Source organism: Salmo trutta, chromosome 39 (assembly GCF_901001165.1).
Source record: "Salmo trutta chromosome 39, fSalTru1.1, whole genome shotgun sequence".
NCBI classification, from domain to species: domain Eukaryota; kingdom Metazoa; phylum Chordata; class Actinopteri; order Salmoniformes; family Salmonidae; genus Salmo; species Salmo trutta.
Window position 1 is genome coordinate 10,558,764 of NC_042995.1, and position 16,961 is coordinate 10,575,724.

General features: G+C 43.8%; 2 protein-coding genes across 6 annotated transcripts in view; both read left to right on the forward strand.

Moving 5' to 3' along the window:
* Positions 1 to 16,961, forward strand: part of LOC115179515 (zinc finger protein OZF) — a 919,448-nt gene that overhangs the window by 774,178 nt on the left and 128,309 nt on the right. The window lies entirely within an intron of this gene.
* The window catches only part of LOC115179539 (gastrula zinc finger protein XlCGF17.1-like), a 558,171-nt gene that overhangs the window by 466,663 nt on the left and 74,547 nt on the right, over positions 1 to 16,961 (forward strand). The gene's annotated exons all lie outside the window — the stretch shown is intronic.

Here is a 16,961-nt window from a genome sequence, read left to right on the forward strand (position 1 = left end):
TGTTAGCCATAGTTGGCTAGCTAGCAAGCAAGCAAGGGATAACAAACGACTTGGTCGCATCCATAGATACAGAATAAGTCGAGTCTCTCGAGTCTCTCTATCCAATAGAATGAACGGACATCTTTTCTCAGCCAATCAAAATCATGAATCAGCGTGATTTTTATGGATATATACAAAGAAATGTTGATAGAAAAACAGGTAAAACGACATGAAATGCAGCTAGTTTGCTGTGTTACCAGCGTCAGTTTGAAATGATTGTGTTTGCTGTGTAGATGGCTAGCTTCTCTGAACAGTGTCCTGACTAGCTTCTCTGAACAGTGTCCTGACCAGAGAGCACATTTTCTATGCCATGTGAAATCCAAAACAGCTTAAACAAATGCAGATGCAGCTACTTTGCTGTTATTCCAGCTGCACTGTTTGACCTGTTTTTAAAAAAAAATTTATTGGTAACCCATTGTATAAAAGCAAATGTTCACTAGAGGTTGTGGACAACTTTCTTTTTTTTTTTAGCACGGCTGTGCTGATCTACGGTACTCTTACCTATGACTGCAGCACAGCCGTGCTAAAAAATTGTTTTAGTATAGTCTGTGATGTGCCATCTGTAAATACGAACACATTTGTTTAAATTACGAGCCTAGTTGGTACTTCTGCATAAGTGTTGCTCTCCACTTTTCTGGAGGACCGAGTTTGAAATCAGTGGAATTAGAGTATGTTAGCTAAGGAGATGGAGAAAACCCATGTCTCTGGATTACATCTTCAAACTAAGGGCAAACATGGCATCTGTGACAGGGAGACGCATCCATCCATGATGTATACGGGTAAGATAATGTAGCTAGCTAGACTTTCAGATATTACACGTTTCTAATTTTGACAGTGGTTTCATTTCAAGCTAAAGTGTACTGTTAGCTATCTAGCTAACGTTAGCTGGCTGGCTCGCTAGCTTACATTACATGTATGATCTTATTATTTGTATCTCAGAGCCATTTGCTTTGCTAGTTATAGCCTAATGTTAGCTAGCTAACATTGAACCTGGTTGGTTAGCTACCTGCAGATTCATGCAGGTAGTAACGTCATGAGTTGGGATTATGATTAATTGTTTACCTAGCTAGCTACATGTCTTAACAAAAGACTCCACTATGCAAGTAACCATTTCAGTTGCATTTGTAAATTCAGTCTGAGTATGCCGGAGCGCAGAATAACTGATGAATTTATGAACACTCAACACCAGTTGAATGTGGCCAGAGTCGGTAAACATCTGCAAAAAAGCGTAAATAAATTGTTGCCAGCAGCACAGTTAGTCACCAACGATCTGGATAACATGACAACAGCCTAACCAGCTAGGGCGAGTAAAATGGTCAGTTGGGTGTCCTCTCATTTGTGTCTGGAAGTAGCTAGCAAGCAAGCCAATTTTAGCCAGTTAGCTGTGGGGCTAAAGCTTAAGAGGGTGTGAACGATGCTGAATGGGCAAAGAAGAGCTCTCCAGTAGGTGCCAAAAATATTCAAAGTCCATTTCTCAAAAGTGAGGTTACAAGTATCAAGTTAATGGCCGATCTGGCCGCCCAGCCAAACTAAGATATTGGGGGAGAAGGACCTTTGTCAGGGAGGTGACCAAGAACCCAATGGTCACTCTGACAGACCTCCAGAGTTCCTCTGTGGAGATGGGAGAACCTTCCAGAAGGACAGCCATCTCTGCAGCACTCCACCAATCAGCACGTGACAGCCCGCTTGGAGTTTGCCAAAAGGCACCTAAAGGACTCTCAGACCATGACAAACAAGATTTTCTGGTCTGAAGAAACCAAGTATGAACTCTTTGGCCTGAATGCCAAGCTTCACGTCTGGAGGAAACCTGGAACCATCCCTACGGTGAAGCGTGGTGGAAGCAGCATCATGCTGTGGGGATGTTTTTCAGCCGCAGGGACTGGGAGACTAGTCAGGATCGAGGGAAAGATGAACAGAGAAAAGTACAGAGATCCTTGATGAAATCCTGCTTCAGAGCGCTCAGGACCTCCGTCTGGGGCGAAGGATCACCTTCCAACAGGACAACACAGGAGTGGCTTCAGAACAAGTCTCAATATCCTTGAGTGGCCCAGCCAGAGCCCGGACTTGAACCCGATCGAACATCTCTGGAAAGACCTGAAATTAGCTGTGCTGCGACGCTCCCCATCCAACCTGACAGAGCTTGAGAGGATCTGCAGAGAAGAATGGGAGAAACTCACCAAATACAGGTGTGCCAAGCTTGTAGTGTCATAACCTGGAAGACTCGAGGCTGTAATCGCTGCTGAAGGTGCTTCAACAGAGTAAAGGGTCTTAATATATATATATATATATATATATTAAGTATTTGAGTTTTTTTGCAAACATTTCTAAAGACCCGTTTTTGCTTTGTCATTATGGGGTATTGTGTGTAGATTATGTAACGTAACAAAATGTGGAAAAAGTCAAGGTGTCTGAATACTTTCCGTGTGGGTAGGTGTGTGTGTGTGTGTGTGTGTGTGTGTGTGTGTGTGTGGGTGGGTGTGATGTGGTAGCCTATTTCTTTCAGTTAAAGTCAACACAGTATTAAGATTATTAATAATGGGTTATGCATAATAAGCTAATAACTTATAGCCTCTGTCTCTTGTGCAATACGCACCTGTGCTCCGCTGGCCTCTCCTTAAACCCTCCTTAGCTCTTGGACTCGCATTTCTTCTACTAACAGACTATTGGAAGAGAGAAGCAAGCTCTTTTTTTGCTGAATATTCATTACAGCAGCCAATAGAACTCACGGGTAGTTTGAAAGAGCCAACGCTCAATGGTGGTAAAATATATAGCAGTTATTGATTCAGACCCAAAACCATTCAATCTTCGTGAAGAGAAAGCCGTCTGCATCTTATTGTAGTCGTATATTATCTTATTGTAGTCCTATATTATATTGTAGTCCTATATTATTCAAGCATGTCATTACAATAATAAAGATGAGGACAACAGGACTTATTTAACTGTTGAAAGTCAGGAAGGAATGAAGCAACCATAGAAAAAGGAGGTAGGCTAATAACATGAGGGGAAATATTATGAATCCATATGCATCTGCCTACTAATTATACAAATGTAAAATAGTCCCTATTATATTTCAAAATGATTATCACATTTGCTAGCTTATAATTGTAACTTTGTAGGCCGCATGTCCTGCACCAGATTGGCATGTTCTCTCCACAGTTCATGGAATGAAAGAGGTGAGTAATTCCAGTCCAGATAATACAATATAATACAGTCCACACTCAAAGATTAGCCTACTGGAGCTAGTTTCATGTATTTACCCAAAAGAGCATGGGCTTTTATGTTTTTCTGTGTGTATGTATTGGATAATGGCACAATCATTTGGGGCCCACCCCAACGACACTAACCACAGTCCTATCTCACACACCTCACGCTGCTCTGGACTCAGTCAGGGCCATAACAATACCAGTAAGAGGAACAGATTTAGGTCATCTTATCAATACAGACTGATTATCTCTGTGAGTGGTGACTCGGCCTAGTTGGAAGGTATAATAATGTACTTGTATGTTGTATTTTCATCTGAAGCATCCAGCGGGTTGAATAAATCTGGTTTGTGCTTTTACTAGTTGTCCGTCTATTTATACTCTGTTCGTTCAGAACTTAACAATCGTTTCATTGAGACTACACTTGGTACACTTGATATTGCTTACCCAGCAGAGAATCAGGGATGAGAGGCATCATGATATAATAAGCAACTAATTCTCAAACCCTGAGAAATATGACATTTAATTGATTCCAAATGACATGACCCTCCCCTGAAATAAATGTACAAATTACTAAACCCTCATTTTTCTCCAGGTAACATTTGTCAATTTTTTGTTTTAATTATACTTTGAAACTCTTTTATTAAATTGTCTTTTAAAACTAGATTTATTATTTTTGTCATTGATGAATAATGTATTTGGATAACTGCATTGAACTTGATTGATCCGCTAATGACAAATTCATATTCTACATTCATTTGTGCTGCTCAGTCAATGGGTTATCTATACAGAATTTTTTTTGTTTAATTCATAGCATGCTAAATCATATAAATGTCTATCTACCCAATGCATGTCACTACCCCTCTACATGCCAATTAGCTAGCCTCCTTTCATATTTAAATAAAAGTGAAATAAAACAAAACAAATTCAAATCATTTAAAAGTTTTCTATGGTGCAAAAGTCCAGAGATTAAATTAATACCACAATTCAAGTATGACCCACTTACTATTGGGGAATGGAACCAGAGAGGAAGCTTGCGTTTCCCTTTCCATGTCCCATTGTTCAGAGTGGAAGAGCTGTGAACTCACCTGTGTTGATCCACATCTACCACAACCTTTGCTATTGTGTTAGTAAGCACCACAGCATTTTAGGAAGCCATTTATCAAAATGGGTTCATTCATACAGTACAATGAGAGGGGGTGGAATGCACAGGGGAGGACCAGGAGGTTGAGCTCAGACCTCTATTTTGGATTAGCATCCTATCCAGAGTTTCCAGAATACCACTGAGTACAAACCCAGACTGCCTTTCTCCTTCCACACTGAGTACAAACCTACAGTCACTGGGTCCTGATTGTGACAGTGGAGCCCAGTTTGCACTGCGGGATCCAGAGATGGCATCACTGAAGCTGGAAGACTGTAATCAAACACTGGAGCTGAATGTCATCATTAAAGACGAAGAAGAGGAGAAGATTGGGAAATCTGTTATTCATGGTAAAACCAGGTTCTAGCTATAAATTATCTTCATAAATTTGACCTCCATAAGTTATGACCCAGTCTATTGCTGTGTTGAATTATGACATTACACATCACTGAAGAACTTCCAACTGCACAAATGTAGTTATGAAAGTTCAATCAGTAAGGCTGGTCTGAATGGATCGTCACTTCATTCATCTAGTAAACTCTATGGTGCAGTTCCGCGGACACAGATTGAGCCTAATCCTTGAATAAATTGCACTTTTAAACTGTACTAACTAAAATGGCTTATCTCAGACACGGTTTAAAATAGTCTCAGACTTGTCCTAGTCTAGATTTTAAAAGTATGATTTCCAGAAGGATGATTAGAGTTAATCTAAACTCAGCTAAAAAGAAACGTCCCTTTTTCAGGACCTGGACTTTCAAAGATAAAAAATCCAAATAACTTCACAGATCTTCATTGTAAAGGGTTTAAACACTGTTTCCCATGCTTGTGCAATGAGCCATAAACAATTGATGAACATGCACCTGTTTAAGACACTAACAGCTTACAGACTGTAGGCAATTAAGGTCACAGTTATGAAAATTTAGGACACAAAAGAGGCCTTTCTACTGACTCTGAAAAACACCAAAAGAAAGATCCCCAGGGTCCCTGCTCATCTGCGTGAACGTGCCTTAGGCATGCTGCAAGGAGGCATGAGGACTGCCGATGTGGCCAGGGCAATAAATTGCATATCCGTACTGTGAGACGCCTAAGACGGCGCCACAGGGAGACAAGATGAACAGCTGATCGTCCTCGCAGTGGCAGACCACATGTAACATCACACCTGCGGGACAGGTACAGGATGGCAACAACAACTGCCCGAGTTACACCAGGAACGCGCAATCCCTCCATCAGTGCTCAGACTGTCCGCAATAGGCTTAGAGAGGTTGGACTGAGGGCTTGTAGGCCTGTTGTAATGCAGGTCCTCACCAGACATCATCGGCAACAACGTTGCCTATGGGCACAAACCCACCGTCGCTGGTCCAGACAGGACTGGCGAAAAGTGCTCTTCACTGACTGACGAGTCGCGGTTTCGTCTCACCAGGGGTGATGGTTGGATTTGCGTTTATCGTCGAGGGACTGAGCGTTACACCGAGGCCTGTACTCTGGAGCGGGATCGATTTGGAGGTGGATGGTCCGTCATGGTCTGGGGCAGTGCGTCACAGCATCATCAGACTGAGCTTGATGTCATTGCAGGCAATCTCAACGCTGTGCATTACAGGAAAGACATCCTCCTTCCTCATGTGGTACCCTTCCTGCAGGCTCATCCTGACATGACCCTCCAGCATGATAATGCCACCAGCCATACTGCTCATTCTGTGCGTGATTTTCTGCAAGACAGGAATGTCAGTGTTCTGCCATGGCCAGCGAAGAGCCCGGATCTCAATCCCATTGAGCACATCTGGGACCTGTTGGATTGGAGGGTGAAGACTCGGGCCATCCCCCCCCAGAAATGTCTGGGAACTTGCAGGTGCCTTGGTGGAAGAGTGGGGTAACATCTCACAGCAAGAACTGGGAAATCTGGTGCAGTCCATGAGGAGGAGATGCACTGCAGTACTTAACGCAGCTGGTGGCCACACCAGATACTGACTGTTACTTTTGATTTTGACCCCCCCTTTGTTCAGGGACACATTATTCCATTTCTGTTAGTCACATGTCTGTGGGACTTGTTCAGTTTATGTCTCAGTTGTTGAATCTTGTTATGTTCATACAAATATTTACACATGTTAAGTTTGCTGAAAATAAACTCAGTTGTACAGTGAGAGGACACTTCTTTTTCTGCTGAGTTTAGATCTAACAGTGGGGAACCATGAGGACCTAGGCTACCTGCCGCCCCAAGCTTGCTGATATATCTTTGCTGTAATGTTCAGCCAGCCGGCTTGCCGTTTCGTAGAGCACATCATCATCTGCGTTGGCCAGGGTAGTGGGATGGATGGAGTCAAACGGACTCGATGTTGCCCGCAGGCTTTTAAATCTGTTTCACAGCTGGTGAATAACGATGTCAAGGTTTGCATTAAAGACGTTGACTCTAAAACTACTCTCCCCATCAGACAGTCGCTCGTCCTCACATAGCTCATCAGAGTGTCTTAAAATGCCTTCTGAGCTCCCCATTTGTCGGCAAGGGTCTTTGCAGTGACTTTGGCCTTCTCAAAATCATGCCGGAATCCGGACAGGACCTCTATAATGTCCTTGAGTAGGCTAACTGCCCTGTGCAGGTCTACGTCTGTGGCCTGTAGCATTTTGGAGACGACGTTCACATTTTCTAAAATTGAAGTGCTGCAGCATCATCCATCTCGTACTTCTTGTCACTTAAAAGCACAATCTTGGTGAGGGCCTTCATTACGTCCACATATCTGTGTCTCAGGGCGGCAAGGGACTCATATCTAGATGACCAGCGGGTGGGACACAGTCGTTTTGGAGTTACATTTTCTGATTTAAAATCAAATTTACCACTCAACATTGACCATCTCTTCATGCTATACCTGAAGAAGGTGTATAACAGTTCAACAGTATCATACTGTTTAAACTGTTTAATCTCTGGCACATTTCTGATAGAGTCGTTGAGAGCCAGGTTAAGATTATGCGCTGCGCAATGCACATAAACAGCAAGCGGCTCCTTTTCGGATATTCTGGCCTGCACACCCGAATAGACCCCACTCATGTTAGCAGCTCCATCATACCCCTGCCCACGACATTTTGAAATATCCAGCCCCTTATCCTCTATGCTGTCGAAGGTTTTTATGTTGAAGTCTCCTGAAATACCAAAAACAACTCTGTGATGGTCAGATCTGTGGCAACATTATTTGCATCCCTTATCACTCTCACATAGTGATAAACTTGGCTTAACTGGTCTACTTTGGATACATCCGGTGTGGTGTCCATAATAATAGAAAAAATGGGGCTCCCTGCATCTCTCCCTGAATGTCACACTTCACTCGCTCGGCTAAGATATAAATCAGCTCATTTTGGATTTGAGGACTGAGATAGTTAACGGATCCTGTGGGGCATTCTAAAAGTTATTTCAGAACTGGGTCGTAAAATGACAGCAGTTCAATTATACTGAGAAGATTCCCACTGTTGACCTGCCCCAGCTTTTCACAGTGCCCCAGCTGAACGCCAAATTACATGATGCAAGTGTGAGAGTTACATTAACTATGCGCTCCAACACCTGTAGCCAGAAATTTGCTGAGTTACACACGCCTCTCTCCATTTCTGCGTCAATAGTGCCATTTGAGCTTCCATTGCTCATATACCAAACAGGCACCCATGTGAATCTGGGATGTCTCATGACATGCTATTTTGGGTGTTAGATGGCGCCAATCTCTCACCCCATTCACCCACGCATCAGAGAAGAAAGGGGCACTCCGATCTCCGAACAGCCAACAAGGCTCACAATACGCGCAATCTAGCTTGGCCGAATAACATAACCATGTACGTGGTAATTTGATTCCAGCCTTGGTTGTAGTGGTGTAATACGACTAGGAAAAACACCGCTTTTCGTCATCTCTTGTGAATGGGCCAGTAGGTTTACACGAGCCTAATGCAATAACGTGCTGTTTAACTTTTGCATCCACATTTGTTGCATAATGTCCCCTGTCAGTTGGATAGGTAAAAGGGCCGTCTGTACCACTTCCACCTGTTTCCTCAGCCGCCACCATTCTAGTCTCGCCCTGCTCCTCTTCCTCCTCGCCCGGCCCGGGGATAGCTTGTCCGGCCTGGCTTGTGCTTAGGTTCGTATCCGCCGATACCTGACAACCTGTATCCTCCTCTGTCAAAGTTGCTTCGTCTGGTACGATGGAACTGTCATAACCGTCGTATTGAACAGACCAAAGCGCAGCGTGTAGAGTGCTCATCTTCTTTTATTAGAGTAACGTGAACACTTAAACAAAAATAACAAAATGACACACGACAGTTCAGTAAGGTAACATAGACTATATGGGAAAACAACCACCCACAACCCACAGGAAAAAACAGGCTGCCTAAGTATGGCTTCCAATCAGAGACAACGAAAGACACCTGCCTCTGATTGAAAACCATACTCGGCCACACATAGAAAATGAACATAGAAAATGAAAACTAGAACAAATCCCCATGAAACAAACCAACCCCAAAACATACAAAAACAACACCCCCTGCCACGCCCTGACCATACTACAATGACAAATGACCCCTTTTACTGGACAGGATGTGACAGTACCCCCCCCCCCCCTCCCCCGAAGGTGCAGAACCCGACTGCACCTCAAAACAAAAAACCCCACAAAACAACCCCAAACCTAAAGGGAGGGAAGGGAGGGTGGCCACCGTCAACGACGGTTCCTGTGCTACACCTACGCCAATCCTCCCACTACGGAGGTGGCTCTGGCTCCGGGCGTAGCTCCCGTTCTGCGCTGCTGACCCCCGCTGGAGGCTCTGGGCTGTAGACCGTTGCTGAAGACTCTGGGCTGCAGACCACCGCTGAAGACTTTGGGCTGCAGACCACCGCTGAAGGCTCTTGGCTGCAGACCACCGATGAAGGCTCTTGGCTGCAGACCACCGCTGAAGGCTCTGGGCTGAGGAGCATCGCTGGAGGTTCCGGACTTCGGACCTTCACTGTAGGCTCCGTGCCATGGGTCATCACTACTGGTTCCGCGTCATGGATAATCACTGGAGGCTTTGTGCCATGGATCATCACTGGAGGCTCCGGGCCATGGGTTATCACTGGAGGCTTCGTGCCATGGATTAACACTACAGGCTCCGGGCCATGGATCATCACTGGAGGCTTCATGCCATGGATTATTGCTGGAGACGTCGGACCATTGACCATCATTAGAGGCTTCCTTCGGGGCGCTGGAACTGGTCTCACCGGACTGGGGAGACGTACTTCGGACCGTGTGCTCACAGCAGGCACCGGCCTTACCGGGCTATGGTGGCGCACTGGAGGTCTGCTACGTGGGACTGGTATAGGAGGCGCCAGACTAGTTCCACATACCTTCGGGCTAGTGCGGGGAGCAAGAACAGGGCGTATTGGGCTATGGTGGCGCACTGGCGGTAGAGTGCGCGGAGCAGGCATAGGGTCCACTGGGTCTTGGAGGCGCACTGGAGGTCTGGAGCGCACGGCCTGCACAACCCGCCCTGGCTGGATACTCAACTCTGCTCGATCACTGCAGGGTGCGGGCACAGTTCGCACCGGCCTTTGTATGCGCCCTGACGACACAGTGCGCGTCACCGCAAAATACGGTGTCTGCTCCATCACTTGCTCCTCATAGTAAGCCCGGGAAGTTGTCTCAGGACTCCATCCTGACTCTTCCCAACTCCCCTTGTGCCCCCCCCAAAAAAAAAATTGGGCTGCCTCTCAGTCTTGCCTTTAGGTGCGTTTAGAGCCTCCTCTCATCACCGCTCTGCTCTTGCTGCCTCCACTTCTTCCGATGGACGGCGATTCCATCCCTTCTGGATCTCCTCCCATGTCCAGGATCCCTTGCCGTCCAATATCTGCTCCCATGTCCATTCCTCCTGCTGCTCCTTCTTACGCTGCTTGGTCCTTCTTTGGTGGGTGGTCCTGTCATAACCGTCGTATTGAACAGACCAAAGCACAGCATATAAAGTGCTCATCTTCTTTTATTAGAGTAACGTGAACACTTAAACAAAAAATAACAAAACGACATACAACAGTTCCGTAAGGTAACATAGACTATACGGAAAACAACGACCCACAACCCACAGGAAAAAACAGGCTGCCTAAGTATGGTTTCCAATCAGAGACAACGAAAGACACCTGCCTCTGATTGGAAACCATACTCGGCCACACATAGAAAATGAACATAGGAAATGAAAACTAGAACAAATCCCCATGAAACAAACCAACCCCAAAACACACAAAAACAACACCCCCTGCCACGCCCTGACCATACTACAATGACAAATGACCCCTTTTATTGGTCAGGACGTGACAGGAACAGCTTGGCCTTGGCTCACTTGACCCGCTAAAAGCTGCTGCTGGCGACGATAAACCTACATCCTCTTCTTGTCCCACTACATTGCTTGTGCTAGCAATGGCTGTACTTGAACTGCATTTGAATCTAATTGCATTTGAATCAAACTGCATTTGAATCTAATTTAACACGTTTTGATACCTCCTTTGCGTTCTAATTTTTGGCCTTGCTCTGTTGGGCTCCACTTTTGTGTAGATACATTGCTGATTTTTAAATCCGTAATTTTCTATTCTCAACATTCTCTCAATTTTCTTTGCGCCCGTTGTCTCTTGATAGCTAGCTCAACTGTTTCTTTAAACGATGGCAGAAACAACAACGCTTTGGAGAGTATTTGCACAATGAATCCCAGAACGCGTTTTATTATCTTAACATGGTATTGAAACTATTGAATAATATAATTTATTTAGCCAATTATGTAGTGACAAAAAACATTTTGTTGGTGAAACCATCAGTGGGATAATTTATCATATAGCCGACATTAAAGAAAGATCTTCTCCTCAAATCGTGGGCATGATGGACTCGCGTCAACAATTAATAATTGGCCATGGTAGGGTGGAATTCAAATTACGTTGGGGGCCCGTGGCTCCGTAGATCCGGGCTCGTCACCGGGCTCATGTACGCCGCGGGCCCTGGTGCAACCACACCGGCTGAAGCTACACCACTGGGTGGTATACAGAAGATTTGGTAAAGTACCAAGTCTATATTATGGCAAGAACAGCTCAAATAAACCATTTGAATTTTAGTTAGTCCAACATAATGCTTGAGCTTTGCTTTCAGCACCATGGAGTGAATCCTTACCACCGCTGCACCTGGCTATCAGCCACCGGAGCCTCGTCCGGCAGTTCATTCGGACTCATTTACTGCCTTTTTAAAAAACATAGCTGATATGGCTGACTAGCTTAAACAAATATGGTTTCTACTGATTCCTTGTGGATTTGTTTAAGTCGATAAGAACCGCCTAGTTAAATCAAGGTTAAATAACAATAAAATATGTACAGTGAGGGAAAAATGTATTTGATCCGCTGCTGATTTTGTACGTTTGCCCACTGACAAAGAAACGATCAGTCTATAATTTTAATAGTAGGTTTATTTGAACAGTGAGAGACAGAATAACAACAAAAAAATCCAGAAAAACACATGTCAAAAGTGTTATAAAATGATTTGCATTTTAATGAGGGAAATAAGTATTTGACCCCCTCTCAATCAGAAAGATTTCTGGCTCCCAGGTGTCTTTTATACAGGTAACGAGCTGAGATTAGGAGCACACTCTTAAAGGGAGTGTTCCTAATCTCAGTTTGTTACCTGTAAAAAAGACACCTGTCCACAGAAGCAATCAATCAATCAGATTCCAAACTCTCCACCATGGCCAAGACCAAAGAGCTCTCCAAGGATGTCAGGGACAAGATTGTAGACCTACACAAGGCTGGAATGGGCTACAAGACCATCGCCAAGCAGCTTGGTGAGAAGGTGACAACAGTTGGTGCAATTATTCGCAAATGGAAGAAACACAAAATAACTGTCAATCTCCCTTGGCCTGGGGCTCCATGCAAGATCTCACCTCGTGGAGTTGCAATGATCATGAGAACGGTAAGGAATCAGCCCAGAACTACACGGGAGGATCTTGTCAATGATCTCAAGGCAGCTGGGACCATAGTCACCAAGAAAACAATTGGTAACACACTACGCCGTGAAGGACTGAAATCCTGCAGCGCCCGCAAGGTCCCCCTGCTTAAGAAAGCACATATACACGCCCGTCTGAAGTTTGCCAATGAACATCTGAATGATTCAGAGAACAACTGGGTGAAAGTGTTGTGGTCAGATGAGACCAAAATGGAGCTCTTTGGTATCAACTCAACTCGCCGTGTTTGGAGGAGGAGGAATGCTGCCTATGACCCCAAGAATACCATCCCCACCATCAAACATGGAGGTGGAAACATTATGCTTTGTTTTTCTGCTAAGGGGATAGGACAACTTCACCGCATCAAAGAGATGATGGACGAGGCCATGTACCATCAAATCTTGGGTGAGAACCTCCTTCCCTCAGCCAGGGCATTGAAAATGGCCCAAAACACACGGCCAAGGCAACAAAGGAGTGGCTCAAGAAGAAGAACATTAAGGTCCTGGAGTGGCCTAGCCAGTCTCCAGACCTTAATCCCATAGAAAATCTGTGGAGGGAGCTGAAAGTTCGAGTTGCCAAACGTCAGCCTCGAAACCTTAATGACTTGGAGAAGATCTGCAAAGAGGAGTGGGACAAAATCCCTCCTGAGATGTGTGCAAACCTGGTGGCCAACTACAAGAAACGTCTGACCTCTGTGATTGCCAACAAGGGTTTTGCCACCAAGTAGTAAGTCATGTTTTGCAGAGGGGTCAAATACTTATTTCCCTCATTAAAATGCAAATCATTTTATAACATTTTTGACAAGTATTTTTCTGGATTTTTGTTGTTGTTATTCTGTCTCTCACTGTTTAAATAAACCTACCATTAAAATTATAGACTGATCATTTCTTTGTCAGTGGGCAAACTTACAAAATCAGCAGGGGATCAAATACTTTTTCCCCTCACTGTAAATAGCCCACCCAACTACCTCATCCCCCATACTGTTATACATTTTATTTATTTTGCACCCCAGTATCTCTACTTGCACACTCATCTTCTGCACACTCCAGTGTTTAATTGCTATATTGTAATTATTTCTCCACTATGGCTTATTTATTGCCTTTCCTCCCTTATCCTACCTCATTTGCACACACTTTATATATACTTTTTCTATTGTATTATTGACTGCATATTTGTTTATTCCATGTGTAACTGTGTTGTTGTTTGTGTCGCATTGCTTTGCTGTATCTTGGCCAGGTCCCAGTTGTAAATGAGAACTTGTTCTTAACTAGCCTACCTGGTTAAAAAAAAATTATAATAAATATAGACATTGGTGATTTTACCACTGTAATCAGATCAACATTATTATGTTATGGTCATTGAATTGATTAGCCCACTAACCACATGTTAAATGTGTAGTGTAGCCTACACTGTGTCGGACTTTGAATTGGGCAGCTACAGGCTATTTGTTAACAGGTTAATTATGTTCTGGCCCCCAGACCAGCTACAAGTGTCACGCCTTGATCTGTTTCACCTGTCCTTGTGCTTGTCTCCACCCCCCTCCAGGTGTTGCCCATCTTCCCCACTTATCCCCTGGGTATTTATACCTGTGTTTTCTGTCTGTCTGTGACAGTGTGTCTTGTTTGTTCAAGCCTACCAGCGGTTTGTGTCTCAGCTCCTGCTTTTTCCAGTCTCTCTTTTCTCGCCCTCCTGGTTTTGACCCCTGCCCGTCCTGACTCCGAACCCGCCTGCCTGACCACTCTGCCTGCCTGCTGTCCTGTACCTTATACCGACCTCTGCCTGACCTGACCCTGCCTACCTTCCTGTACCTTGGCCCCACTACTCTGGATTACGACCCAAGCCTACCTTGACCTGTCGTTTGCCTGCCACTGTTACAATAAACATTGTTACTTCTACACAGTCTGCACTTGGGTCTTACCTGAAACCTGATAACAAGTTAGGCAACAAATTGACTGGAGGCCAAACCTAGTTGCCAACCCCCATTGTAAATTCAATCTCCCCCTTCGTCATCAAAAAGATCATTAAAACGTGTGGATATAGTGCTAAACTTGAAGGACTCATTGTCTCTGTGAATTTAAATTATGTTCCCCACCAGTGACCTCAGAAGAGGAAACAATACAATGTAGTCTAACAACATCTCTCTCAAACAGCACAGATGTGAGATGTGTTTCACTGTAGAAGCACTGGTCCTCGTACATTTTAATTCCAGGTTGATAATCACAATATTTAAGGGCATATCAGATGGTCTGCTCTGCCCATAACAGTCACACCAAGCATAGGGTTGGTTGGTATAAGATTGAAATGGGTAAATAATGTACCTGTGAAAACCCTATGAAATATCTCCCCAATACCGTCTGATGTATATATTTAATGTATTACATGAATGGTGACCACAGCCCTTCCAACAATACATTTCAATAACATTTTACTGTGATTGTCTCCACCCTGCTGCATATATTCAATGTATTCCATTTCAAATGTGTCTCCCAGTGCAGCTTTACTTCCAGGCTATTATGACACATCTGGCAGTTTCTTCTATGTTCCTAGGTTTAGTACAATAAAAAACATGTTTTTTTTGTCATTACCACTCCACGAAAATATCATGCTATATATTTTTCATTGTACTACAATTGTACAGGTCTTCACATCGGAGTGCTGCTGCAGGCTCTTTGTCTCTCTTGACCATGTCGGGCGGGTCGGGCACAACGCACAAAGGTCAAGGCGGCTCTCCACTTCCCTCTGGTAGCTTCTTTAACAAGCCTGATAACACATCACTCCCGACAGAGAAAAGCAAAAACTCTTGTATAAATGTAGCAGCCTATACACCTAATCATTAGAGATCTGACATGCTGTATTGCATGGAAACTGTAGGCTACTAACAACAGCAGCTACATAGTCTAGCTTACTATGGCCCTGTCCCTCTAACCAGGGTAAACAAAGTGGTAATGTTGTGTATTGTATATACAGTATTTCACTTCAAACTGTTTATTTCATTTAATTATACACAAGAGAAGTAGCTGCCCCGCATAAATTCATGTACAAACATTTTTCATTACATTCTTGTCATTTAGCAGATGCTCTTATCCAGAGAAACTTACAGGACAAAAAAGGGTTAATTGCCTTGCTCAAGGGCACAGTGGCAGATTGGTCCTGAGCCGATTAGATGAACAGCGACCTTTCAGTTACTGGCCCAACACTCTTAACCGCTAGGCTACCTGCCGCCAGATCAATTAACTAAAATACAGCTATTCAAATACATTCATCATCAATTACTAAAATAATACATTCAGTATTAAAATACAATTCAGTCTGTTTATCATTAAACAAAAGTTGTTTAGTAATATAAAAAAATCCACCCAAACTAATGCTAAAAAACTGATCACACCATCTTTATCTGATATACACAGTGTACAAAACATTAGAAACACCTTCCTAATATTGAGTTGCACCCCCCTTTGTCCTCAGACCAGCCTCAAATCGTCAGGACCATGGACTGTCCAAGGTGTTGTGTGTGTTCCACAGGGATGCTGGTCCATGTTGACTCCAATGCTTCCCACAATTGTGTGAAGTTGGCTGGGAGTGGATCTACTCCGAATAGCTCGTTCCTTCTCCTCCCACAGATGCACAATTACAGTGAATTCAGTAAGCTGAATTCACTGTAATGTTCTTGGAACCATTCCTGGACAAGCCTTGTGGCATAAGGCATAATCCTGCTGAAAAAAATTATTTTGCAGATGGATACACTGCTGCCATGAATGGATGCACCCGATTAGCAATGATGTTTAGATATCCTGTGGCATTCAAACATTGGTCCCCTTGATAAAAGTTGAGCAATGTGTGCCCTGAAAACACACCCCACCCATTACACCACCAGCCTGCAATGCTGACACACGGCATGGATGCATGCAGTGGTGTAAAGTACTTATGTAAAAATTAAGTCGTTTTTTGGGGTATTTGACAACTTTTACTTTTATTTCCCAAAAATTCCTAAAGAAAATAATGTACTTTTTACTCCATACATTTTCCCTGACACCCAAAAGTACTCGTTACATTTTTTTAAAATAATTAGCAGGATAGAAAATGGTCCAATTCACACACTTATCAAGATAACATCCCTGGTCGTCCTTACTGCCTCTGATCTGGCGGACTCACTAAACACAAATGCTTCATTTGTAAACGGTGTTAGTGTGCCCCCGGCTATCCGTAATATAAAAAACAACGACACAATTGTACCGTCTGATTCACTTAAAAACCTCTTCTTATGGCTGAAATCCCGTTAACAGGATCGATTTGACAACATCCGGTGAAATGGCAGAGCGCCAAATTCAAAAGAAAATTATTACAAATATTTAACTTTCATACATTCACAAGTGCAATACACCAACTTAAAAGCTGAACTTCTCGTTATTCTATCCACCGTGTCAGATTTCAACAAGGCTTTACTGTGAAAGCAAACCATGCTATAATCTGAGGACTGCACCCCATCAAACAAATACAGACAATCATATTTCATCCCACCAGGCGCGACACAAAACTCAGAAATAACATAATTCATTCACCTTTGACGAGCTTCTTCTGTTGGCACTCCAATATGTCCTATAAACATCACAAATGGTTCT